Consider the following 26937-nt stretch of genomic DNA (forward strand, 5'->3'; position numbering starts at 1 on the left):
AACAGGATATCAGCGTTTTATGATGACTTCAGCCAGACATGACTCCTTCTCTCCCCTCCCCACCCCAATCCTACAACGAATACAAGATTAGGTGGCAATTTCCGTAAGAGAAAAAATTAGAAACCCTCCCAGTCTTTTAGGTTAAAAGTACAGGCCTCGTTCCAATGCTATTTAACCACTTTTCATTCTTCTGGTTTTGGCAGGGTGACGCTGGGGTAAAAATGATCAGCGTTGTATCCCTAACACTACACATGGCTGCCGGAACGGCATATCACGAAGAGGCCTTTTGCTCTGCTGCGTGACAGCCTGGAGGGACAGAGGCCTGAGCCGTGGCAAGGTCCTCCCCCACCTTGTCTGTCACCCTCCCTGGCACCAGCTGTGTCTTTCGGAAGACAGGACAAAGGCCGGGCAGAGTTGGTACTCCTGCGGCCATGATGGTTTTTTTATTCCTGACCCTGCAGGAGAAACAGTGTTGACAATCTCCGGGTGAGCTCTGGAGAGCTCCCGGAATTACAACCGATGTCCAGTCGATAGTGATCAGTTCTCCTGGAGAAAATGGTTGCTATGGAGGATGGACTCTATGGCATTATACCCTCCCCTCCCCAGACCTGCTTTTCCTAGGCTTTAGCCCCTGGGATCCAGGAATTTTGCAACTGGAGTAGCGGCTGCCAGGCTCTCCCCCCCCCCTCAACTACTAGCAGGGGACGAGGAGGTAGGGTTGCCAGAACCAGACTGCAAAACTCCTAAAGATTTGAGGATGGAGCCTGAGGAGGACCGCAGTGAGGTACAATGCCAGAGAGTCCACCTTCTGCAGCAGCCATTTTCTCCAGGGGAACTACTCTCTGCGGTCTGGAGATAAGTTGTAACCCCAGAGGATCCCCAGGTCCACCCAGAAGTTAATATCCCTATATGGAGTTGGCAAGCCCAAACCTTGACCTAGACTAGACCTGACCTCATTTTAAGGTTGTCACGTCTCAAGATTTAAACCTGACTGTTTTTAGAGTGTTAGGCTCCTTCCCATGGTCCATAAGGAAAAGAGCAAAATTTCTGAGTAAAATATTAGAATACAGGCCAGAACTGTTGCACATGCTCCATCCAAGACCTGGCATCCACGGCCAAACTCTTACCTGACATGCAAGATGTATTTGTTTGTTTGTTTAGATTTCTATACTGCCCTTCCCTATGGCTCTGTTCCACTTCATCCATAGTTTACTTCCTAGCACTTGGACTTAGCTGAACCACTGTATCTCCTACCTATACAATCATTCAAGGCTAGCTTGTGTCAGCCTCTTTATTCAGGGAATGTATATGCTGCCTCTCCAGAGACCTGCTCAATGCTTCCCACCTACTGGGAATTACAACCTTCTCAAAAATTGTAGCTGGACTTCCCCCCTCCCCCCCAACACACACACACTTTTTTTTGTTGTTCCTCCATGCAGTTTGTAGGTAAATGTTTAACAAATTTTTAAAAATTATTAAAAATTAATTCCCACCCATTCAGAAAACCCTTCCAGGGCCATCAAGAAACCCCAGGGTTTCAGAAACCCCTGGCTGTGAAAGCCTGACCTATTAGAACCCCTGCTGCATGTGAATTTGGCAAGCCTTTATTAGCTTGGCTTCCTGGCCTATCATATTGCTGGTCTGGTCCCTTCCTACCAGTTCTCACAGACATTCCCGTTGTGTACAGATTCCTTAAGAGGCTATCTCTTAAGGCAGGGGTAGTCAAACTGCGGCCCTCCAGATGTCCATGGACTACAATTCCCAGGAGCCCCTGCCAGCATTCGCTGGCAGGGGCTCCTGGGAATTGTAGTCCATGGACATCTGGAGGGCCGCAGTTTGACTACCCCTGCCTTAAGCAGTAGAATGGGAGGGACTCGGCGCTTCTCAGTCTCCTCGCTAGCAGCCTACAAAGAGTATGCAGAACCAGGCCAGGGCAGCCCTGTTCTAGAGCTCTGGAAACAGCTTGGTTAAGTATTGTTATTCCTGTTTCCAGCAACCAAGTTAGGTGCCCTACAGTTACTGCAAATAAAAGAGCTGTGCAGCCAGATGGAACTGGGTGTTTGCTGCTTGCTCCACTACACAAAACTTGGTGATGAGGGTGGTATCTCCCCATGGTTAACACACCCAGGATGGTGTGGGAATAAGTGGAGATCAGACCAGCTTGTTCCTTGCTTTTCACATTAGTGCTGATTCCCTACAGAAATGCTGCACTGGGCCATATAGAGGCATTTGATACCAGTCAAGCCCCTTCTTGGAACTTTTATGCAGAGAGACTATCTATTTACAGGCGAATAAGATCAAAGGGGCAGAACAAAAGTGTGCAATTTCATTGACTGTCAGTAAAAACTTTTGCTCTTGTTCATTCTCTAATGGCACCTGATGCACCAAGTACAAAACTTACGATGAACTGATAGCAGTGCTGAAGACACATTTCTGCCCAACACCATCTGTTACTCTGCAGAGGTTCTTAAGTGTGATCAGTGAGCCAGTGAAAATATAGCGGAGCATACTGCAGAGTTCCATCACTTTGTGGAACACTGTGGATTTGGAGATCTTCTCAAAGGCTTGTTACCAGTTCGGCTCGTCTGTGGTGTTAAGGATGAGACCATCCAGTGGTGCAACAAGCATTAGCAACAAGCATTAGCAGCTGAAGTCGCTCCATGTAATGTCTGAGAAACTCATAATAGGCACCCCATTGATGCCCACATTCTCCTACAAGCCCCGGAACTATTTGTTTGCGTGTTTGCTTGTTTAGATTTTTATATTGCCCTTCCCTACGGCTCTGGGCGGTTTACATAAAACATATAGAACATTTATATGGGACAATATCAATATAACAATAACAATATAACAGATATCAATATAACAAATAACAATATAAATACAATGAATAAATAATAAATAAATAACATCTCAGCTAGAACAGCATTTCAACAACTTTGACAAACCCTCGGTACGTTTGACCTCTCAGTCTGAGGGGAGGGGAGACCTGTAGATGTTCAGCTGCAAGCAAATGCCTGGTGGAAGAGCTCCCTTTTTCAGGCCCTGTGGAATTGTGGAAGTTCAGGCAGGGCCCTGATCTCTTCAGGCAGCTCGTTCCACCAGGTGGGGGCCAGGACTGAAAAGGCCCTGGCTCTTGTTGAGGTCCGACATGCTTCTTTGGGGCCAGAGATCAGCAGCCAGTTAGAGGTGGCGGAGCGTAGAGCTCTTCTGGGGGTACAGGCAGGGAGGTGGTCTCTCAGATACGGTGGGCCCAGACCGTGTATGGCCTTAAAGGTGATTACCAAAAGCTTAAGCTTAATCCGGAATTCAACCGGGAGCCAGCTGAATTCCTGGAGTACCGTCCGGATGTCAGATCTCCATGATGTCTTAGTGAGGATCCAGGCCTCGGCATTCTGCACCAGTTGTAGTTTCCGGATCAAGGATAAGGGAAAGCCTGCATAGAGCGAGTTGCAGAAGTCCAGTCTAGAGGTGACATTCACATGGATCACTTTGGCTAGGTGCTCTGGGTCCAGGTAGGACGCTAGTAGTTTGGCTTGGCAGAGGTGATAAAATGCCAGCTGCGCTACCTTTATGACCTGGGCTTCCATTGTAAGGGAAGCATCCAGAATCACGGCCAGATTCCTGCCGGAGTGAGTTGCTAAGAGCTGGACACCATCCAGGGTAGGCAAGCGTGCTTCCTCCCATGGTCCCTTCCTACCCAACCATATGACCTCTCTCTTTGCAGGGTTGAGCTTCAGATGACTTTGCTTGATCCATTTTGCCACTGCTTCCAAGCATCTGGCTAAAGATTTGGGGGGTAGAGGGAGTCAGGGCAGTCATCCATCAGGAAGAAGAGCTGGGTATCATCTGCATATTGGTGGCAGCCCAGCCCAAACTTCCGCACCAGCAGAACAAGAGGTGCATTAAGATATTAAATAGGATAGAAGAGAGGACTGCTCCTTGTGGGACTCCACATGGGAGCTGGTGATGGCTAGGTATTCTCTCTCCTATTGCTACCCTCTGTCCGCAGCCCTGGAGGAAGGAGATCAGCCATTTGAGGGCTGTCCCCCGTATCCTATCATTGGCAAGGCAGTGAGCTAGGAGCTCATGATCGACTGTATCAAACGCTGCTGACAGGTCTAATAGTACCAGCAGCGCTGACCCGCCTTGGTTCAGTTGGCGGCGGAGGTCATCCATGATGGCAACTAGCACTGTCTCCACCCCATGGCCAGGCTGGAAGCCCAACTGAAATTAGTAAAGGCCTGAAGTTTCTTCCAGGAACGCTGATATTTGGCCCGCAGCAGCCCTTTCAACTAACTTCCCCAGAAATGCTGGATGTGAGACGGGGCAGTAGTTGTCAGGCTTCTGCGGAACCAAGGATGGTTTTTTGAGCAACAGGCATTCCACTGCCTCTTTTAATCTAGATGAGGAGCAAGTACAGAGGCCTACATCTACATCAATGGGATTACATAAATCAATTAATGCACCTAAACTGTGGAGGGCAACATAAACAAAGTGAATTCAGACTCAGGAAGATTGTCTGTCACTCTTGCCAAAACAAAACAAAAATCACATTGAGTCTGTCAGTCAAGGGCTAATCCAGAAAACAAAGAGAGCAGGGGGAAAGTTATGGGCTTCAAGCTACCCATAATTTGGAGGGTTTCCCTGTGGAAGATGCACAAACATTGTACTCTATTTCAGTGGTCCCCAACCCCCGGTCAGGAGACCGGGACCGGTCTGTGGATCAGTCGGTACCAGGCCGCGGCTCCTCCTCGTCCTCCTCCCCAGCTGCTGCCTTGAGGGCTGCCCTGCTACTCTGCCACTGGCTCACCTTTGGTGCTCTCCAGCGGCCGCCATGGCTGGGGCTCTCCCTCAGTGTGGAACTGTGCAGCTGCTGCTGGCAGTGCCACCCAGAGGGCAGTGGGAAGTCAGGGGCGTTGGCAGGAAAGTAAGTGGAGCAGGGGCTCAGGTGGCGTCCCTCGGCAAAAGACTACCCCCCCCCCACGCCTCAGTAAAATTGTCAAGCGTTGACTGGTCCCCAGTGATAAAAAGGTTGGGGACCACTGCTCTATTCAATATATTAATGCTGTTGAGGGACGGTGCTCAGAAAATATTGCCACTGTAGAGATATCCTGAAATCTAACCTGTAGCCTAACTTTATAATGGATTTTAATGCTCATTGCCAACTATGAATACAACTTAAACATCCCAAGATGTCCAGTTTTCTATTAGTGGGTGCCAACTGGTAGGCCTGAGGTCCTTTGGCTGCATTCCTTCCATAACCAAGAAAGATGGTTTATCACATAATTGAAAGTTTCCTTCTTAATAGAACTCCTAAAAGTGGGTTATAGAGAAGCAGGTTTCTGTCACAATTCATGGATGAAGTCCTCAAAGCCCTCCAGGTAACAACTTTCATTTCCAGCAACTGGGCCATATGGAACATTTGTTCTCCGGGCAGGTAAAGCTTCACTCACCCTTTCTCCCAGGCTCAGATTATATGCAGTGTCAGATCCATCATAATCCATGACCTTATCCTTCTCTTTTTTCCTCCAGCACAGTGAATGAGATCTACAAGACACGGTAGCTGAAGGAAGGTAGAAGGAGACCCAATGGGAGTAATGGTATGAGACAATGTTCTTAGGGTTTGGAGCAAAGTTGTCAACAATCTCTGATATGTAGTCCAGTGATGGCTTCAAAGGCCAAATCATGGGAAGATGTGACTGGGACCACGGAACTGTAGCCATCTGCTCAAGTTCAGCAAATCATGGCACTTGATCTACTGGAAGATCACTCTCTATTTCTCCCTTAAACATTGAAGCCGAGGGAGATCTTGGACCCAAGGATGGGGGTTCCCAAATTGTCTTGAAATGCCTGTTCTGGAATACTGAAAGGAGTGTACTGCTGCAACTCAGACTTATGCTTTTCTTTGTTCTTAGTTTTAACTCTAAGCTTCTTCACTGGAGGCTCAGAAGAGGAGTGGTAGGCGGTAATCTAAATCAAGAACAAATCTATTCTGACATGGAGCTGGGCATTGGAACTGAGCAAGTCAATTCTGAAGACACCAAGTTTGATAACTTTTCTAGAACCGGTGCAGTATTATATGGAGGGTCCAATGCTTTAAGGGCTTTTTAAGGGAGAGCCAGCTTGATGCAGTGGCTAATAACAGTGGCTTCTAATCTGGTGTGCCATGTTTGATTCCCCGTTCCCCCACATGCAGCCAGCTGGGTGACCTTTGGCTCACCACAGCACTGATAAAGCTGTTCTGACCGAGCAGGAATATCAGGGCTCTCTCAGCCTCACCCACCCCACAGGGTGTCTGTTGTGGGGAGAGGAAAGGGAAGGTGATTGTAAACCATTTTGAGACTCCTGGTAGAGTAAAACAGCATATAAAAACCAACCCTTCTTCTTCTTTTTTCCCAAAAGGCAGCTTTGAGTTTTGAAGCTCATTCTCCCCTTGGCAGGCCTTACACATGGAAACATTATGCCCATCACCCAGACATAAGAGCCAAAGGTCATGCTTTTCAGTCTGGGTCATTTGGTGCATTTCTTAAATAAAGTTCTTTGTGCCATAGCAAAGACCACCAAACCAAATTGTAGAGAAAATGTACACCCAACAAGATAGGAGGAATGAAGCTAAGAACCTTCTCCCTTGATGGCAAAAGAGAGATTGATGGTGGGGGGTACTGCAGCGTGGGAGCGGCAAAGGAGTTTCTGGCTCTGGCACTCAGTGCCCCCTGGAGGCTCTAAGATTGAAAACCTCTCCCTAGGCAGGCCTGCTCATGAGCAGTCCCCACGTGGGACTGCCTGGGAGATCAATGAACTGCCCTCACAGCCTGAGTTCTCTGCCTGGGCCATAGATACTCTGGGTTCATATGCAGCCAGTTTTAAAACATGCATAATTGATTATGGTCAACATCCAGTCGCCACCAGATCACACATTAAACAGATAACCACTATTATTATAAGAGCAGCTTCCTTGACCTCATATTTTGGTCTGGCTCAGCTTTCCTGAGCGCTGCCAGTCTGGTTTGGAACCCTCTGCCAACCTTGTCTCCATACATGTCATTTTCAATGAGTGGAAGTGAGCCATTCCATAGAAAGCCCGTGTTTATGTGCACAAAAAGAATAAAGATGAGAAATATGATCGTAGTGTTTTTGCAATGTTTGTTTTAAACAGCGTTCTCCTCTCTTTTTAAAGTTAAGGTACAGTCTGTGTTGTTTGGCAAGAAAAACTGACTTTAAAATGTTTAGGCAAGTGCCTATTTGGAAATAGAAACCTTTCCTTAAAAGCGTGGCTTTGATTTTTCTTTTTTCTTTCTTTTTCTTTTTTTTTTACAGGGCAAAAATTATGGCAATTTGAGTTTTGGAAAGACTGGAAAAGTTTTGCTCATTTTGCTATAGCTAAAGGCTCATGAAGTGTGACAGGAAGGCAGGAAAGGGAGAGGATATCACTTCCCATCTTTTGCTCCCATCATTTCCCAACCGCCTCTCCTTCACTGGTCATAGGAGGAGCAAGGAGGACGCCCTTTTTTCTGACTCCTGCCTCATCCCAGAGGAACACAAGCCACCCCCTTCCCATCTTCACAGAAGCTCTGTCAATGGAGATGGGAGTGGGGAGGAGGGAGAATGGCCATTCAGCTGGCAGGAAAATTTCCCAATGAGCCACTGCTCTAGAGGGCCAAGGGTGGCTAAGAACAAGCATAAACATGCTCTAGTGCAGAGGTGGCCAAACTATGGCTCCCTGGATGTCCATGGACTACAATTACTATGAGCCCCTGCCAGTTGTCCATGCTGGCAAGGGGCCCATGGTAATTGTAGTCCATGGACATCCAGAGAGCCACAGTCTGGCTACCCCTGCTCTAGCAACTGTGTCAGAGCTTCACGAGCTACTTGGCTCATGCCTTTCATCGGTAATGGTAATTGGTATCAGGTGGGTACAATTACTAGTCATACCTGTCAAATATACCAGTTGCCATGGATCTCCTGCCCACCATGTGCTTTCGCTTGGCATTGAGCAACCTACACAAAAAAGTCCCAACTCCAATTGAGTGTGAGGCAATGTACAGTCTCCTCTTCAACTCAGAGCTCAGAGGTCCAAGCAGAGCATGGGCCTACCCTGAACCACGTGCCTTCTTTAGGCTGTCACAGGAGCAGTCCTAAAACAAGCCATTCCCCTGCACTGAACGGCCATGGGAAGGGCTGGGATTCGATGTTTGCTGACTATAAACATGCCCACTACAGTCAAAATACTCTCGTTTAACTGTCTTCTCAGATGGACTGCTAAATAGACAGTGCAGCCAACACTAAGCAGTTGCACCCAGAGATACCAAGTAACCGAGTAACGTCAGATTTTACAGCAGCCTGCTGCGGTAGCTCTTTTTATGATACTTCCCAAGACTATTAAAAGCTTAATCTGGGCACTCCGAGTTCCATCCAGTCAACTCAGATTTATAAGGACAAAATTCTTGCCAAGTTAATTAGCTGGTGGAGGGGGTTGTTGTCGTTCCATTGGTTAATGCTGGGGGTTGATACGTACAACATTTGATAAGAACCTAAGCAGCAGGTATGGAGACCAAATATCTAATGAACTGATAGCCATCTCTAGCCTGAATTTCATCACATGTTGTGCCTGAGACTGCCGGTCAGGGTTAGGGCCTTCTCTCTAATCTATGCAAAAGGCACAGATTAAAATATCAAAGGTAAAGCACTCATCCTTGCTGAGGGCATTAGAGAGGTTTAATGCCTGTTGTAAATGCAAGATCCAAATCACCAACCCAAGTACTCCATCAGGAACCAGCACTGCTTGCTGAGACCCACAACGGGCCAAACAAAAGGTTTATTTCTCCATAGTCGATGGTGGGAAGAACAAAACAGGAAGGGATGAAGATGGATATCTAGGACGAAAGCAAGGCACCCATAGCTCTTTATCAAAGACTGCAGAGATAGGAGCCCATAAAGAAGAGCAAGAATCCCAGGCAACGCGGAAGTCCTTGGTTGATATGACGAAACAAATATTTCTCATTGGGCCAAAGCTGTCGTACTTTCCTTCTTTCAATCCATTTTGTTTTTAATGTTAAGTCTCTCATGCTGAAGGGGACTCAACCTCTGCGCCTTAAGCAGCTTGAAATTGATATATTTGAAATATATGAAACATTTTTCAGGAGAGCACAGATCAGAAACTCCTAAGGTTTGGATGTTTGTTTAAGTATAGAAATGGCCTTGATGTGAAAGTCTTAACTTTTTCTCCTCATTCTCTGATCTTAGCACTTTCCCCAACTGCAATTAGCCCTGCAGAACAAGCATTTGCACAAGAAGAAATAGTGGTGGGGGGAGGGTCCTCCCCCATGGGACCACAAGCTCAATCCAAATACTGCCCAGAGCTGCTTGCAGCTTCTTTTTTAAAGGCTACCATGGTTACCATCTTTTTAAAAATTACCCTGGAAGTGCCAGGATCTTAATCTCTAAAACTTATAGGGCATGGTCTGGTAAAATAACACTAACTAGCAGTAATAGTAATAGCTGTCACACAAAACTAAGAATGAATGATTAAAATGATTAAAATAGGTCCAGTTGCATTGGTCTGAAGCAACTGAACAAAGTCTGTTGGTCTTAAAGATGAATTCTGGGTTATGCTTTCATGTTCATGCATCAATTTTTATACCCAGAATTAAACTTGATTGGTCTTAAAGGTGCCCCTTGTATCACTGAAGTATCTAACTTTGTTCTAATTTACAATTCATTTTTTATTAATTTACTTTATGTCCTGTTTTTTTGACACCAATGGAAATCAAAGTGGCTTATATTGTTCTCTTCTCTGTTTTAACTTTGCAACCTCCCTGTGGGGTAGGTGAGGCTGAGAGTGTGAAATTAGCCTGAGGTCACCCAACCTGAACCTCATTTCCCAGATCCTATGACACTTTAACTGGGGCTGGTGTGGACAATCGCCCCCTTGAGATTTTGGTTTTCAGCTTTAAGGCCCTTCATGGTCTGGGGCCCACATATTTGAGAGACCACCTTTTGCTCTATGCTCCCTGCAGGGCTTTATGCTCTGGGGTTTCCAACTTGCTGGTGATTCCTGGCTCCTGGGAAGCCTGCCTGGCCTCAACCAGGTCCTGGGCCTTTTCAGTCCAGACCTCAGGCTGATGGAATGAGCTCCCAGAAGAGCCTGCAAAACAGAGCTCTTCCACCAGGTTTATGGTTGTGGCCACGACACAGAAGATAATGGGTCCTTTCAGGAGAGAGACTTTGGAAGAGTCTATATTATGCCAGACCATTGCCGGGTTGAACCATTGTCAACTGTTGATGCCTCACAATGCACCGTGGGGGGATTAGTTAGTTGGGAGGTAGTTGGGAGATTTTTCACTGCTGGGGGCGGGGGGTGAGTTATATTTTTAATGGGGTCAATATAATTGTTATGTGAGGTTTTATTCTGTAACCCACTGATAGCAGCCGGAAACAAATTCAATAATAATAATAACCACTAAACCACACTGGTGATACATTAACTACATAGACTAGCTGGCAGCCTAGAAACGTCAACCTACAGCCCTGAGAATGATTCCCAAAACTTGAGTCTCAGGATCCAAACCTGAAACCTTGGAGAGTCACTTCCAGTTAGAGAAGGTAATATTGGACTTGACGAACTTCTGAACTGATGCAACATATAGTTGCTTAACATTTTCATGTAACACGCAAAAGTTGTTTCCATACTATGCCAGTCCTTAAGGGGGAATTGTTGTTGTTGTTGTTGTTAGGTGCGAAGTCGTGTCCAACCCATCGTGACCCCATGGACAATGATCCTCCAGGCCTTCCTGTCCTCTACCATTCTCCAGAGTCCGTTTAATTTTGCACCTATCCTGTGGCCATTGTTGAGTTTTCCAAATTTGCTGGCATATTGAGTGTAGCACTTTTATTGTATCGTCTTTTAAGATTTTGAATAGTTCAACTGGAATGCTCTCACCTCCACTAGCTTTATTGTTGCTCAGACTTCCTAAGGCCCATTTTACTTCACATTCCAGGATGTCTGGCTCCAGGTCAGTAACTACCCCATCATGGTTATCAGGGATGTTAAGCTCGCTCTTGTATAGTTCCTCTGTATAATTTTGCCACCTTTTTTAAATCTCTTCTGCATCTGTGAGGTCCCTACCATTTTGGTCCCTTATCATACCCATCTTTGCATGAATACCCATCTTTGCTTGAATTAAGGGGGAGACAAGGGGCAATTGGCTTGATTCTTCCTTGCCCCATAAGGGTATACTAATGCAGAGGGCAGTACAAGATTTCAATTGTCCCTCTATTATATCAAACAATGAAGAAACCATTTTCAGCCTGTGCCTCCTTGTAACCCAATCCTCAGAAACCACCGTGTAGACTGTTTCACCACCAAAGACATCCCTTTGAGAGCCAGTTTGGTGTAGTGGTTAGGAGTGCGGACTTCTAATCTGGCATGCCAGGTTCGATTCTGCAGTCCCCCACATGCATCCTGCTGGGTGACCTTGGGCTCCCCACGGCACTGATAAAACTGTTCTGGCCGAGCAGGAATATCAGGGCTCTCTCAGGGTGTCTGTTGTGGAGAGAAGACTGTAAGCCGCTTTGAGCCTCCTTCGGGTAGGGAAAAGCGGCATATAAGAACCAACTCTTCTTCTTCTTCTTCTTCTTCTTCTAAGGAGTGAATGATCAATACAGAGGATGTTTTTGATGAAACCTTGAACTTTCCTTTTCAAGCAGATCCATTGATAAGGAGCACTTTCAGTCAGAGTGAGTCCTCTCATGCCTCTCTATATAAGCAGTGTCCCTCACAGCAGTTCAAACAGCAAAATCATTTGAGGAAATGCTCCTTGTGATGCATATTCCAATATCTTAAGGGACATTACAAGGCAAGTGAATGCCTCATCATAGTATCCTCTGGCCTACCCTGCTTCCGGTGCTCCCTTCAGTCAAATCCTGCTGATTAGTGAACCCACAGGAAACTTTGTTCACTTCAGGAACAGGCCTCTCAATTGCCTCCAACTGGGAAGAGGCACCTTCACATGGAGAACACATGCTGAGAGGGATCACGGCCTAAGCACAAACACCAGACCACGGGAGGCCCTTAACATCCAGGCCTTGGGGTGAAAGCAGAAACCAGCCCTTGCTTATACACTTAGATATACAGACCTACATGGGTCACATGCATTACAAAAAGACAGGAACACTTCCCAGAATTCAAATGAAGTAGCCATATTAGTCATTGAAGTATCATTTCAAAAAAACAGTCGTGTGGCATCTCGAAGACTAACAAATCTGTTTGTTTTTCGGATGCCACAAGCCTCCTTTTTGTGTGCAGAGTTCTCAGAAGCGGAGCCTTAATCAGTGAGTGGCTTTGGGTGGTCTAAATAAGCAGCAGGACAGGAAGCAGGCATGAGCTGTACTTCTTACCAAGTTTCCCACGCAGTGCTTTGTAGAGAACTCGCTCAGGCTCCTTCCAGATCAGGAGTGTATGCTTCCCACACCTACACTGTATGGGAAATATAGTCAGAAGCAGCACAGGTCACTTACAGTTCCCATCCTGCCACTTCTACAGAATGTCTGAAGCAAGAGAAAAAGAATCAGCCTGTCACGTAGTGGGGGCTGTACTAGTCTATTTCTGGAATGTGACCCAGGAGAAATAGATGGCCTGCCTGTACCCAATGGACTGCATGAAAATGAACCATGGTGTTTGCTGTGGGAATCATTCCACACCCCATACATCTTTATGATACATCTTTATGATAATCAGTTGCCCTTCTCCACATACATATAGGCGCTTCCTGTCTTCTATGTTTTATTTATTTACTAAAACATTTGTATCCCGCCATTCTTTGGGATTCAAGGCATCTCCTTTTCAGAGAATTAAACTCTCCCATTTGGGTGGGGTTGAAAACATCACACCATGGAAAAGGAATGCCAATGCTAATTGAATTCAGGTACAGCATCAATAAGTTTTGGAAGTAAAGAAACAAATTCCTGATTCTGCCTAGTAAGCGTTTTAACTCTTCTCTCACTATTGCTGTTATTACAGCAGTCAGAAACTCCTTTACCAGGTGCTGTCTGTCACAGTTAGAAATGTCAATACATAAGACAGAACCCTCTTCCATATGTGGCGGACATGTAAAAAATCAAAGATGGTGGAAGGAAATACATGCAGAGAACATATTAAAGTTTGAATTCCCAATGGAAGCCAAGAATATGCTGTTAGGTATTTTGCCTGAAAATCTGCCAATAATCTTGGAAGAGATATTCAGATATATAGAGACAGTGGCTAGAATGATTTCTGCAGCAAAATGGAGAGCAGAGGTTTGCCCACACTTAAAGTAGTAGAAAAATAAACCCGCTGATTATGCAATGATGGCGAAATTAACAACCAATTTGAGAAACTGGTCAGTTACAAAATCTGAGGAGAAATGGTGTGTGTATTATGCAAGCAGGTGACAAATTTAGAATGAGAAGTAGGTTTAAATATTGTATACAAATATACTGCAATGAAGAAACAGAATAGGAATGAATGAGAATTTAGCTCTAAACGTAAAATGTTGAATATATATGTGTCCCAGCTAACGCTATTTTTACTGAATTCCACAGACAATGTTTTAATTCCCCCCCCCTGTAATGAAGGGGGTGTTGGGGAGAATTTTTTTTCCATTATATGATATATATTTTCCTTTCCATATTTTCATTATCTTACCTATTTGCCAAAAGTAATAGTGAATATGCAGCAATGGTAAGACTAATGATTTACTTGATAAACAGATAATTTATGAAATCTGATAGATAAAATGTTGATTATAAATGTATCCCAACAGAAGTAACTTTTCCTTATAGAGAGTGTCTCAAAACCCTTTAAAATAATGAAGTGAGTATTGGGGAGAATTTTTTTTTCTTTTTCTTTTTTTGCTTATGATATATAACCAATTTTCTTTTTCTGTATTTTCTTTATTCCGTTTTTCAAAATTATATAACACACACACACATACACACACACACATCTTAAGGCAAACTTACTGAGAAAACTGCTAAGAATTTAGGGAGACAGCTACACATGTTTATGTAAGAAGACAAGGTTACAGGATATACTAGCAATACAGCTAGGTGTGTTGCAATAAATATGAAAAGGGCAAGCCTTGCTGGGCCTTTCCCATCTAAGAATTCCTTTCATACTCATTAACCTTTCACCCTGAGACAACTAGGATATTAAACTCTGGCTGAAGTTTCAAGAGAAATCAGTTTGGTATCCTTCAAGCCGTCTAATGTAGATTAATCCATATCACAAAACAGTTGTACAATTTGGCACAAGCATCTGCTCAGGAAAGAGGCCCACAAAGAAAATGAGAGGGAAGACCCTGCTGAAACTCATACTGCCTTTCTTCAAGAGGCTGTAGTTGTTTATCCAGTGAGACTTTACAGTTCTTCAGAAAGCCCCTTCCCTTGGTCTTCCCATACATACACATCATTCCCAAGTATTAAAGATTTATTACCTCATGTCTTTCTTTTGAACTATAATAGCAGTTTCTAGGACCACCTTCTTTGTAACAAACCAATGTCGCTGTTTTAGAAGTGCCTATTTCCTTCCAATTTACAGAAATGGGAAGCTCCAAGGAACGAGGCTCTTCATAGACAGCGTTGTTTGTAAGAAGCAATGAGGATATTGAATAAAACATGCTCATTTCAGGAAAGTGAAGCCTTAATTATTTGCTCTGGGAACAATAATTTACTCATGCCCTTGCCAACTCCCTTGTGGACTACTGCAGGGCACAGTCCTCCCTCCCACGTTATTCAACATCTTCATGTGCCCTCTAGCCCAGCTTGTTCGGGGGGGTTGGGTTGGGTTGGGATGCCAATATGCAGGTGACACCCAGCTCTATTTTCTAATGGACAGACATGGAGTCTCCCCTAGAAACATTTGCCAGATGTTTGGAAGCTGTAATGGTCTAGCTCACGTAAAGCCATCTGGAACTCAATCCTCCTAAACAGAGGACCTGTAGCTGGGTAGGAAAGGAAGTGTGATTGCCCTGCCTAGACAGGGTACAGCTTACTGCTGTGCAATCCAGTAGGAATTTGGGCATGATCTTTGATGCCTCCTTGTCAATTGAGGCTCAGGTCACTAAGTTAGCTCAATTGGCATGTCACTATCTTTGCCAGACAAAGCTACTAGCACCCTACCTGGCCCCAGAACACCTAGCCACAGTGATCCATATAACGGTCACCTCCAGGCTGAAACTTTCAGATACAGCCTCAGATAGTCTTTGCAAGTCACCTTTCTGCAAATCAGCTTCCTCTTATATCTGCACGCACAAAGATTCCTTAGTCACCATAAAGGCTTGAAATGTACTGATTCAAAATCAAAGTGGAGATTCTCAGGATTCTAACCCCAGAGAAAACCAGCTAATGATGCTGGATTAGTATATCTAGGAGACCCAGGTTCAAATCCTCCCTCATGCCACGGAAGCTCAACGGGTGAACCAGAACCAGTCATACCATATCTCTACCGAACCCACCCCACAGAGTGATTCTCATCCCTAGAGTTGAACCTTTTCACCACCACCCCTCCGACTGTAGCCCCAAATGTCCCTGGAATGCTGCTCCTAGGGGGAATCTCAAGAATAGCATAAATGAGGAGTCAAAATGCGAGCAGGAAAATCAGCAAAAAAAGGGGAAAAAAACTCTTTCTGTTCATGGAAATCTTCTGTACGTTCCAGTCCTAGGTCACTCAGCTCAGTAATATTAAATCTCACAGCAACACAGTTTCTGTGCAAGGATTATTTAAAATACTGAGGCCCACAGAACATGGAAACTAGACACACCCCTGTATTCACTGCAGATTTTATGGCTTCAAGGCACTTTCTTCCCTGCTCTTTGGCTCCAACTATACTGTAACTCTGTTCTTGCATGAAATTTCTACCCAAAAAAAAAAGGGCTCAAATCAGTAAGAACCCTCAAAGCACAAACAGCTGTGACTCCAGGCAACTCACTTGGTAATTGCCTTGCCTCAACCCAGTGCTGACAACCTTGCCCTCTTTCCTTGGAAGTCTTGCTCAAGCTTATTGCTCCATCAGTAACGTATGCACGTGCATGTAGGCATCCACTTTTGCCAAGATGAGCGATACCATTTCAGAAATGAGTGATACCCTAGATCCCGAGCCCTCAATTTAACACTGCCTTTATGCAATGCCATTCAGATACTATTACCCACATTACCATATTCTACAAGATACACTTCCACTATAAAAATCATTACTTCAACAGCTGTACTTTTTACTAGACAATAGGAAAAACAGGAAATGGAAGACGTTAGATGTAGTTCTTTGTAAATATCAGATGTGCTTTTCATCAGTGACACCCTAAGCACTTAATAAACCACATCATGTATCTTCTGGATTTTCATTAGCATGCAATGCACAAGACACAGTCTTGTCTTTCAGTGTGGGTCCAAGACTTCAAGCACTCTGTTTCAGAAACCCCTCCTGGATAAATCCCATTGAAATGAACAGGAATTGGAAAAAAAGGACAAGTTGTGTTTTCAGGAAGACCCCATTTGTTTCACTCAAGCTTGCACGGGAAAACTCTTCAGGGAGTATGCATCTGAAAGCTGTGGCTAATTATGAGTTCCCTAATCATACAAACACATAGATCTCGAGCGTTCCATTTTGATCTGTAAGTAGGAATCAACTTGTTCCCTGGACAGAAGGTGAGAATAGGACAAGACGTTAGTATATATTCTGCATTACTAGAATATTTAAACTGGAGTTTTTTTCTTGTGATGGCTAGAAATCTAAAGATATTACTGTTATGTCGAGCTATCACTGAAATATTTTAACATGCATAGTACATTATCATTTTTTGTACTTACATTACCTCTGCGAGGGCCACTTTTTCCCTCGTTCTATGGAATACAGTCACTTGTGAGCAAGCAAGTTCATGATTCAGCTTTGATGAGCATGCAAGAATTTCCAGGCCTATGTACTGAAAACTCACCCACTGGACTATACTGGCAAAATAATGGACTGCAGCCAATATATTTCCATAGATCATGCTAAATACAGCCTATAAATAAACAGGCTTAATCCTTAAATTGTCAACATTTCTAATGATGCTTGTAAGGTCATGAAAGAATTACTTGGAGTTTAGTACATAGCAAACATTTCATATTATGCAGCAAAGTCAGACCAGTAGCATCTGGTACAAAAAGTCTCTGAACTCATGTTCCATAGAGAGGTGATCTAAGTCTGTGCAAGACACTCTTCCTCCATTTACACCTTAGTAACTTCATTTCTGTATCCTCCTTCTTTCTGTTTCTTAATCAGATGGCAAACTAATTTATTTCCATACCCCAAACCAGTTGAAGTTACTCAACTTCACGCCTTCTTAGCCAGGTAAATTAAATCCAAAATAAATGTAAAATTTAAATGTTAATCATCATTGTATACAGTCTGTTAGGAATTCAGAGATTAATTCATTTTTTAAAAATCAAAAATATAAGAAGGGTATCCTGAGGTTTTGGGGTTTGAAAACTTCCCATGCTGCATCATGATACTTTGTTCTCTTCTGATGAAACTCTCTAACGCAGCCTTTCTCAAGTTTTTTTTTTCCATTGAGAAACCCCTGGAACATTCTCCAGGCTCTGAGAACCCCCAGAAGTAGTGTGATCATGCAGAATATAGCTGGGAAGCATATCTGTGTACATACCCACCTGGGGCCCCTCCCCTTCTCACCGCCTCCAGGCCCATCATTGGCCATTTGAGGAGGGGTGGCAGGTTGATGTGAGCATATATGATCATATCATCTGATAAATGTTTAATAAATTTAAATTAAGAATGGGAGTGTATGTGTGTGTGTCTCTGTGTGTATAAACTCCCATCCCTTTGAGAAACCCTTCCAAGGTCATCATCAAGAGACCCCAGGGTTTCACAAAATCCTGGTTGAGAAAGCCTGCTCTAGCATATTACCGCTGAAAATCAATGAACTGCAGAGATTTTAATGGTTCTTTGCAAAAACCCAAGAGACCTCTGCAGGGGCTCCACTGGCTCCAATACTATACATATTTAGAAATAAACTCTTGAGTTCATTAGGGGCTTTTTACCAGCAAGTCCGTTTGCTAGAATATCTTGTTTGATCATTTCCACATACCAAGGCACTTGCTAATTCCAGGACCCACTAATAATGTCACTTTCTTATCTGGAAACCTGGCATTACTCCCTAGTTGTATGTAGCCTTGGACCTTCTATCATTAACAGTCCTTCATAAGGTGTGGAACTAAAAGGAAGGTTCGTTTCCACTGGCTGTGAGACTTTTCAAATAGACTTTGGAGAAAAGTGAATTTGATTTCCACTTCAAAGCCAGGGATTATGATGACAATGGCCTGATCTTTGCAAAAGGTTGTGGAGGTGTTGATACTTGCCTGCTTTTCTCTTAGGGAGAAACCTTGTCATCCTTTTTGTTTGTCTACTATGACCACAATTTATGTTAGCTGTGTTCTTGCTGGCAGGATCCTGTGCCACAGCTAGCAGTACAATGCATATACTTAGTGAATGTCTAAAGAAACAACCCCAAGCTCACTTTTCCAGTTCACTTAACTGGGAAGGACACTGTAAGGCCTCCTGATCGTTCTTTCTTTCTACTAAGCTTGCTGAAATTTGCAAGGCTGGGGCCTTTTTGATCGCGGCTCTGTCATTTCAAAATTAGTATAAAACATGTTTTTAAAAAGCAGCTTTTTATGTTGCATTGCACACCTTTTTTGAGTGTTGGGTCCAAAATTGTAAATGACCTGAATTTGCTTTATATAGTTTTAGTTTTATTGGTAGAACTGTACTCTATCAAATGAATTTTCTTATCCCATCCTACATGGAGGTGGTATAATGGTTATTTCTTTATTATTCTGTCCTCACAACAATCTTGTGAGGAAGATTAAGATGAGAATGACTGAGAAAGAATGATGGATCACCAACCCTCTAACTGCTATGCCCCACAGTTTATAGAATCATAGAACCAGAGTTAGAAAGGATCTCCAGGGTCATCTTTTCCAATCCCCTGCACAATGCAGGAACTCACAACTACCTGCCCACCCACGGTGACCCCAATTTCATGCCCAAGTGCCCCCCCCACCCAAAATCTCCAGAATCCAGCCTGGCTTGGAGAAAATTCACCTACCATCCCACAGCAGTGATTAGCAATTCCCAGGTATGCAAGAAAGGGACACAAGAGACCAACACTGGCACATCCCTTCCTTCCCATCCACTCACAATCTGCCTAAGTTCATAAAAACAGTATTTCTGTCAGATGACTATCTAGCCTCTGCTCAAAACCTTCCGAAGAAGGAGAACTCACCATCTCCCGAGGAAGCCTGTTCCACTGAGAAACTGCTCTAACTGTGAGGAACTTCTTCTGGATGGTTAGCCGAAAACTCTTTTGAATTAATTTCAACCCACTGGTTCTGATCCAACTCTCTGGGACAACAGAAAACATTATTATTGTATTAAAATTTTTAATTGCTTTTAAGAAATGCAGTCCATATATGTCCAAATATTTTTTCATAGTTAATTATACTTTGAGTATAAATCAAAGCAAAACATGGGGCAAAAGTTTATCCAACAAAGAAAATGATAGTATTATTATTATTAATAATAATAAGGAAAAACTTAGCCGTTTCTAAGTAACAATTTACACAAAAGTGTTATCCAATAAAACCATGAAGGCTTTATAGAACAACCTGGAATGAGGTAATCAACCTTATAACATTGTCAGTAGTCAATAAACACAAATCAAATGAGACTCAGATGACTTTGCAATGTATGAATCTACATGATTTACAAACTGGATGGTTTGGTATACCAGTGTTTCCCTTTATCAGGTTGAGTATCTTTTTTGTATCAGTTTTCCATTTGTTAAAAGCTAAGCTACAGTATCATCCAAATAAATAAAATAAACGCAAATAGCATTTTCACTGTACTTCCCGAAGTACCGCCAGATGACAGCAGACCCCCTATCATGAAAAGCAGCCTTGTGGGCTTGACAAACTAAAAGACGCTTCAGAATTCACTGTAACCAGTAGGGGTTATAGAGGTGCCAGCTTCCAGGTGAAACTGAGGCATCCACCAGAATTTCAGCTTATCTCCAGACTACAGAGATCAGTTTCCCTGGAGAAAATGGATGTTTTGGAGAGGGGACTCTATGGAATTGGACCCAACTGAAGTCCTCCCCAGGCTCCATTCTCAAATCCCTAGGAATTTCTCAATCTGGATCTGCCAACCCTATCCCCCCATCCCCTACAGATGGCCAAGGGAGATCCAGCCATTCTAAGGGATACCACAGGAGGTGTATTGTGGGTTTCCAGTACCTACCTTGACAATGCCAGCGTAAACCACAGCAGCCACCTTTAGTTGAGGGAGACTGGACTAGAGGACAAAGACATTCTCTGCTGTTCCAGAGACAACACCAAAATCTAGCAAGTTGCAACTAGAAAGGTACAAGGGGGAAGGCTTTGATTGACCATTAGGTGAAACTTCATTATTTAAGAGCACTTCAACAACGGATCCAATTATGAAGGCATTGGTTTGTTCTTCTCTTGATTGTCCTTGTTCTCATTGTAACTTCCATCTCTTCTCAGAGGCAATACCAGTACTTACTCTCGGAAGAGGATCTTAAAACACAAAATGGGGGTACCATTTCAGCCTCTTTTTTACCAATTCTTGGAACCAGATTACTTTCAAATCATTCTCTTTTGATTTTACGAATCCTACCGCACTCTCCTTTCCTAGGTCTTCCTTATGTAGCGTATTCTGCTCAAGCTGGTGAAATGAGCCACATTTGCATGTGGCTACCAGATCCTTACCCCTTTCTTCCTTTAAACTCTCATATCTTTTCGTTCCATATAATCATAATCTTGCTGTTGCTGGTATCTGTTCCTCTGTCTCTTTTACATATTATGATTTTGCATTTTCTTTCTTGCTATATAGTTTGGCTACTCTTCTTTTAATGCTTATCTTGATCACTCTTCTGGGATTTCTGCATAACTATTTTGAGTTCCTAAAAACCTTTTTTTCACTGGATTGCTACCCTGACTCACATAGCTACTAATGGCCTGGGTTTTGTTATTTCTTTTCCTTGTCCTTTTGCTGAACTTGCTATTTTCCCGATTATTCTCTTAGATCACAATTTAATTACATCTAGGCTTCTTTATTCTCATTTTCTTTCTCTAGTCCTTGTTTTCTTGTCTTAAGGTTTCTCTTTGTCTCTTCCATCTTCTGCTTCCTCTGTTGACTTTGCAGCTTTATCACTTACATTTGTTTCAGCTTGGTGTAGTGGTAAAAAATGGTGGCTTCTAATCTGGTGAGATGGGTTTGATTCCCTTCTCCTCCATGTGCAGCCATCTGGGTGACCTTGGGCCAGTCACAGTCCTGATAGAGCTGTTCTCAAAGAGCAATCCTATCAGGGCTCTTTCAGCCTCACCTATCTCACAAGATGTCAGCTGTGGGGAGAGGAAGGGAAAGGTGTTTGTAAGCCATTCTGAAATATCTTCAGGTAATGAAAACCAGGGTATAAAAACAACTCTTCTTCTTCTTCACCCATTTTCTCTACTTGATCACATTGCCGTAGTCAAATGCTTACCCCAATAGTTCATTACTGCCATTCTCGTACTGTTTTCTGGATAATTTTCAGGGCAGATTAATGCTTTATTCCTTCTCACTCTTCCTCAATCTTTGCAATTTATTTTTTCTTCTACTATTTGAATCATTCCCCTTTTATATTTAACCAACTCCTTCACTGGGCTTATAACTCAGTTGATCATCAATGCAGTTTCTCCCCCTCCATGCATTTGGTAAATTCATAATACATAAGACGCTCTTACCTTTTTTTCTTCAACACTTTTATGTTTACTTCTCCTGTATCATCAGGTGATCCTTGTTTGGCATCTGCTTTGTGTAATTAGGTTACCATAACCTTCTCATTCTTTCTTCCCATGGTGCTACTAAATCCAAAAGTTCCATGGCATAGGCGTTCACACCAGTTCACAAGCTTCCTTTAGCAGAAGAGGGATATGAGACATCTTGCTGGTTTCTACACAATCATCTAGGGGGAGACACATCAAAACTAGCCCTGTTGCTACCCCACCTGCCCACAGCATCAAGGTCTGCCACTCTAAGCAGTAGCCTTGGGTGGCAAACCAGGCTAGAGGAGGAAGCAAGAAAATTCCTCTGTGTGAGTGCCATTCTGCTCATTGTGAATAGGATCAGACCCATTTAGATAGTAAACCTACTCATTTAACCCCAGAGCATGTTTATTAAATTTCACGAGACTTAAAAGATAATACATATTAGACCTGGCTACCTTTCAAATGATTTAGCAGTGGTCAACGAGGAGTAATAGCTAGGAACCTGAATTCCCAGAATTAAAGGAAGTATCTCCTAAATGAATTAGTTCATGTCAAAACATATCCGAAAGTATTCCCTGCAACATATCCATAAGACTTACGTAGTTCGCTGCTAACTTTGTGACTTAACAGAAACTTCTTTTATCAAAAGACACACTTTCGCAAGCGCAAAGGGGGAAGAAAAACTTGTGCATTAGGATGTTCCTTACTTCATCTCTTTGTCCTAGGAGAATGCAGCTAAAGAAACCACATTTAAAATCAGACATTAGATATGCAAATATGTGTTCAGATCAGAGATACAAAAATTATTCCAATGATTAATTATTCATCATAAAATTGTCAATTAATAATTCTGAGGCATAATAGGCATCTTTCTAAGGCATCTTTATTTTTGAGGCCTAAATACTGTTGACTATATGTATTTGACAGAATTCTTCCAACTTTTAAAAAATTCAACGAAGTAAATAAAATACTGTAAACAAAGGCAAGCGATGAATGCTAAAAACCACCAGCTCCACCAGGAAAAACGCCCAGCGTTGAACAGTAGTGTCATGGGATGTGGATGCCCGTTATATCCAAGAATAAATATAAAAGTAACCAACCCCCCAATCAACTCAGGCTAATACTTTGCAAACGGGAGTGGCCGGAACTTCCTCTGGGTTAAAAACTGATTTGACAAGAGGGGTGATGCAGGAGTCCACAGCAGGGCATTATTTCATATTTTGACAGCACTACCTTTGGGTAGGGAAATACTGCATAACTTGGTCAATAACCCCCAGCAGCTGCCAGTTGCCATGTTATCTGAAAGGAATACACCAAGTATGTTAACTCAATGCAGCCAAACAGGCAGATGAGTTCTGATAGTTTTGCCCCTTAATATTTCCAGGCCTGGCAACTGGTGCAAGACAAGATGATTACACCTAGTTAGAGCCTTTTAGCTTCCGAGTGAAATGCTGCCTATGAGCTCCAGCATCAAAACCTCTTGCAAAAGTTGCAGATCACCACCATGCACGCACCAAGCTTCTATGAATGAATTTAACACAGCGTAAATTACGGAATAGGTTTACACTATGTAACATCAGAAACCACTGGCCTCTCTGTCCAACTCTACTGGGTTGACACATTTACTGAGAACTTTTCTGCACAACCACCCCCCTCCCATGCCCCATATGAGAGGGAGAAGAGTTAGTTTGTATATGCCTCTTTTCTGTACCAGAAGGAGTCTCAAAGCGGCTTACAGTCGCCTTCCCATTCCTCTCCCCACAACAGACACCCTGTGAGGTGGGTGAGGCTGAGAGAGCCCTGATATTACTGCTCGGTCAGAACAGCTTTATCAGTGCTGTGGCGAACCCAAGGTCACCCAGCTGGCTGCATGTGGGGGAGCGGGGAATCAAACCCGGCTCTCCAGATCAGAAGCCGCCGCTCTTCACTACACCAACTGCACTATGGACAATTTTAATATTTTAACAGTTAATCTGGGGTTTTAATGCTTAAAGTTTGTTTGGTATTTGTGAAATTTATATTACTGTGATCTGCCTCAAGTTTTTGAAGATAGGGCAGAATATAAATGCTGAAATAAATAAAGATGTATGAACTGAGAGGCTTCCCCATTTTGTTTCTCTGTCTATAATTTCGGCTTTAGGCCCCTCTCGTGGCTTACTGCTATTGACCGGAACATAACAGGATGGCTTTGTCAGCCTTGGCCATCACCTTTCAAAGCATTCCAGGTTAGGATGGCAAGTGAAATGAGAGATGGGGCTCTATTCTTCTCAGCTTCACCCTCCTTCTAGCCACTGCAGTGTCCTCACTGCTCTACTGGGAAGCAGCACACTCCTGTGAATGAAGTCTGGCTCCGTTTCAGTGGCAGAGTCAGGTCAGGTTACTGGGAGCACTGTGAGGTCCTCCTCATCCCGCTTAGTCACCACTATGGGAGGAAAGCCTCATTTGCCACCGAGGCTGACAGAGCACAGCACAATGTCTCCCTCGACTCTCCCAAGTTGTGAGGAGGTTCAAGTTTCTTCAGATTGGAGAGGGGCAGAGGTTTTCCCCCCACATTCTCAAATCAGATGCTGTGTAGATGCTCATCTTACTTGTCATTCAAACGTAATATACAGCCTGCGTTTGAATAATGTGGGTGCATTCTCACTCCTGACCAAAAAAAAAAAAAACATTCAAAGCAAAGCTAAATATGAGGCGATCGAGACATCGGAGTCCTGTTCACAGCCACAGCTGCCCTTTTAATCCCCTCTGCTCAGGAGTGCCTCAAACAAGAATGAGGCAAGTTTGAGGGTAATTAAGTCAGAACCAAGTGTTTATGATAAAAAGGCCTCGCAAAATAAGCCTTTATTTGAGGCGTCCTCTTCCCACCCTTGCCTTTCAACCGACATTTTGTTACGTTTTCTTACAGAGACACTCGCCAGAGACAAATCCTATGCATTCCTGTAAAGCTGCATGAAAAAAAAAATCCCTTCCAATTTCTTATCTTTGGAAAGCACTCTTTCAAACACGTTTAATTATAACAACATAAGCAGTTGTCCAATTTCCACTGATGTAGGCCAGCTTTCCAACACAGAGATTATCTCTGTGTCGAAAAAAGTGTGTACATACTCATGCGAAGTGTGGCACAAGCACATGTATCAGACCAGACTGGAATCCACCAGCTGTCTGAACTGTGTACTCACAGCAAAGTAAGTGGGAAAAAGGTCACTTGCCAAGCGGCCCTCCACCATCACCCCTTTGCTACTTTGCCCCGGAGGTGAAACAAATATTCACAGTGAGCTGCAAATGTGGCAAAAAGCACAGATTCCCTGACTGTGTTTTCAGGGGGGGAAAGGGGGGGGATTGCTCTCTACACTTCAACATAACAATCTAGTTCATATATACCTTTTTATTGTGAATTAATCCAAAATGATACGGAGGAGGGGGTGGTTAATCGCTGCTACAACTCGGAATCACTCGTCCATGAATAAGCACAGCAACGGGAAAGTAAAAAAAAAAAACCCGAAGCTGCCTTTTATTTTTCACTTTGATAGTGTGGGGGGAATATATAAAGGGCTTTGCAGTAAGAGTGGAAAAGAGCAGAGTCCAGTAGCATCTGAAATCTGAAAGAGTAACAAGATTTGTGAAAGGGATGAGCTTTTGTGGGTCACTGTTGCTCACTTCATCAGACACAGCTAGAAAAGCCCGGACTCTGCCACCAATGCGGTTACTCTGTACAGTGCTGCTGGCTTCTTGCTCTTTCCTACTGCTACAGACAGACTATCACAGCTGTCCATCTTGTGTTAAGAGTGTCTCCCGTATCCGTCCTCAGACTACACTGTGCGTTGAGAAGAAACACGGCCCTCCTCATAGGTACCTCAAGGGAAGGTATGGGTTCCACCTCCACAGTACAGACTGCACAGTCTCTTCCAAAAGATCCCAACAACTCCTGAAACTGTGGTGATGTTTGGTTTCCCCCAACTTTTCATCTCTTTTCATTCACCGGGCAGAGATTTTGAAGGAAGGCTGGGGAGCCCCCTGCTTTCCAGGTGCTGGCGGCTTACCCGGCCCTATTCCTTCCATGCCATGTATTTGCACCTGAGGAAGTGTGCCGTGTGCACACACATGGAGGCGCATACCTTGAATACCTGTGAATGGTGGTTCACAGTCTGAGGAAGAGTGCTTGCTCGTGCCTTGAATAAATCTTTGTTGGTCTTACAGGTGCTGGTCTGGACTTTGCTTTTCTTGAATACCCGTGTCAGTCTTCAAGGTGCCCCTGGACTCAAAAACTGTCCTGCAGGCCTACACAGTCAGGGCTGGAGAAAACCCAAGCCACCCTGGGGGCAGAGCGGGAGAGGGGGGGGGGGGAGGCGGGCACACCCTGGGCGAAGGAGGTTTCCCGGCCATCAATATCCCTCTCATTTCGGCGACACTTTCTTGGCAGAGCGGCCAAGGGCACCACAGGCCACGGAAGCCGACAGTTGACTGGGCAGCCGGCAGGATTCCGCTCCTCGCCCGCGGACGGGCTCGGGAGGGACGGCGAGGTCGCGGCGCACGCCGGGTAGGCCCAGCTGCCCCCGACGTCGCCCGGCCGCCACCTCCGCGCAGGCCCGGGCAGCGCCACGGAGGCCTTTTCTCATGCTAACGAGCCCCGGCAGGCCCTCGGCGGCCGAGGGGGAGGGGAGGGGAGGGGAGGGGGAGGCAGGTGGCCGCGGGGCTCCCCCGCTGCCTCCCCCCCCCCCCCGCTCACCCCGGGCCGGAAACAGGGCCGCGACGTCACGTGGCTCGTCCGTCGCTCTTGGCCCCCGGGAAGCTGCCGCCGGGGCCGGGCCGCGGGGAACAAAGGGCGGGGAGGCGGCGGCCGCTCAGCCGCGCTGGGGGCGGCTTCCGTGGCCTCCGCCGAAGAGGCTCTGGCTGCGCGCGGCCGCCGCATCCCCGCGCCTGGCTCCCAAGTTTCTCCCCCCCCCCCCCGCCCCTCGGGAAAGTTGGAGCCCCGCGCGCGCTCCCGATCCCCCCTTTGAGGCTCAGGGACAGAAGGGCGCTTCGCAAGCCTTCCTCAGCCCCCGGGCTGGACCCCGAGGGGCTGCCTCGCGCGG

General features: G+C 44.6%; 1 long non-coding RNA gene across 6 annotated transcripts in view; it reads right to left on the reverse strand.

Annotated features, from left to right (window-relative positions):
- LOC143829368 (uncharacterized) overlaps positions 1–26795 on the reverse strand; it is a 38157-nt gene extending 11362 nt beyond the window's left edge. For 2 of the 6 annotated variants that reach the window (XR_013228099.1, XR_013228097.1), the window contains exon 1: positions 19321–26795. This is a non-coding gene — a long non-coding RNA (uncharacterized LOC143829368). The remainder of the gene's footprint in view (positions 1–19320) is intronic. The other 4 variants (XR_013228102.1, XR_013228101.1, XR_013228098.1 and 1 more) reach the window with 4 other exon arrangements.
- Positions 26796–26937: the final 142 nt, after the last annotated feature.

This window comes from Paroedura picta, chromosome 2 (assembly GCF_049243985.1).
Source record: "Paroedura picta isolate Pp20150507F chromosome 2, Ppicta_v3.0, whole genome shotgun sequence".
Classification (NCBI taxonomy): Eukaryota; Metazoa; Chordata; class Lepidosauria; order Squamata; family Gekkonidae; genus Paroedura; species Paroedura picta.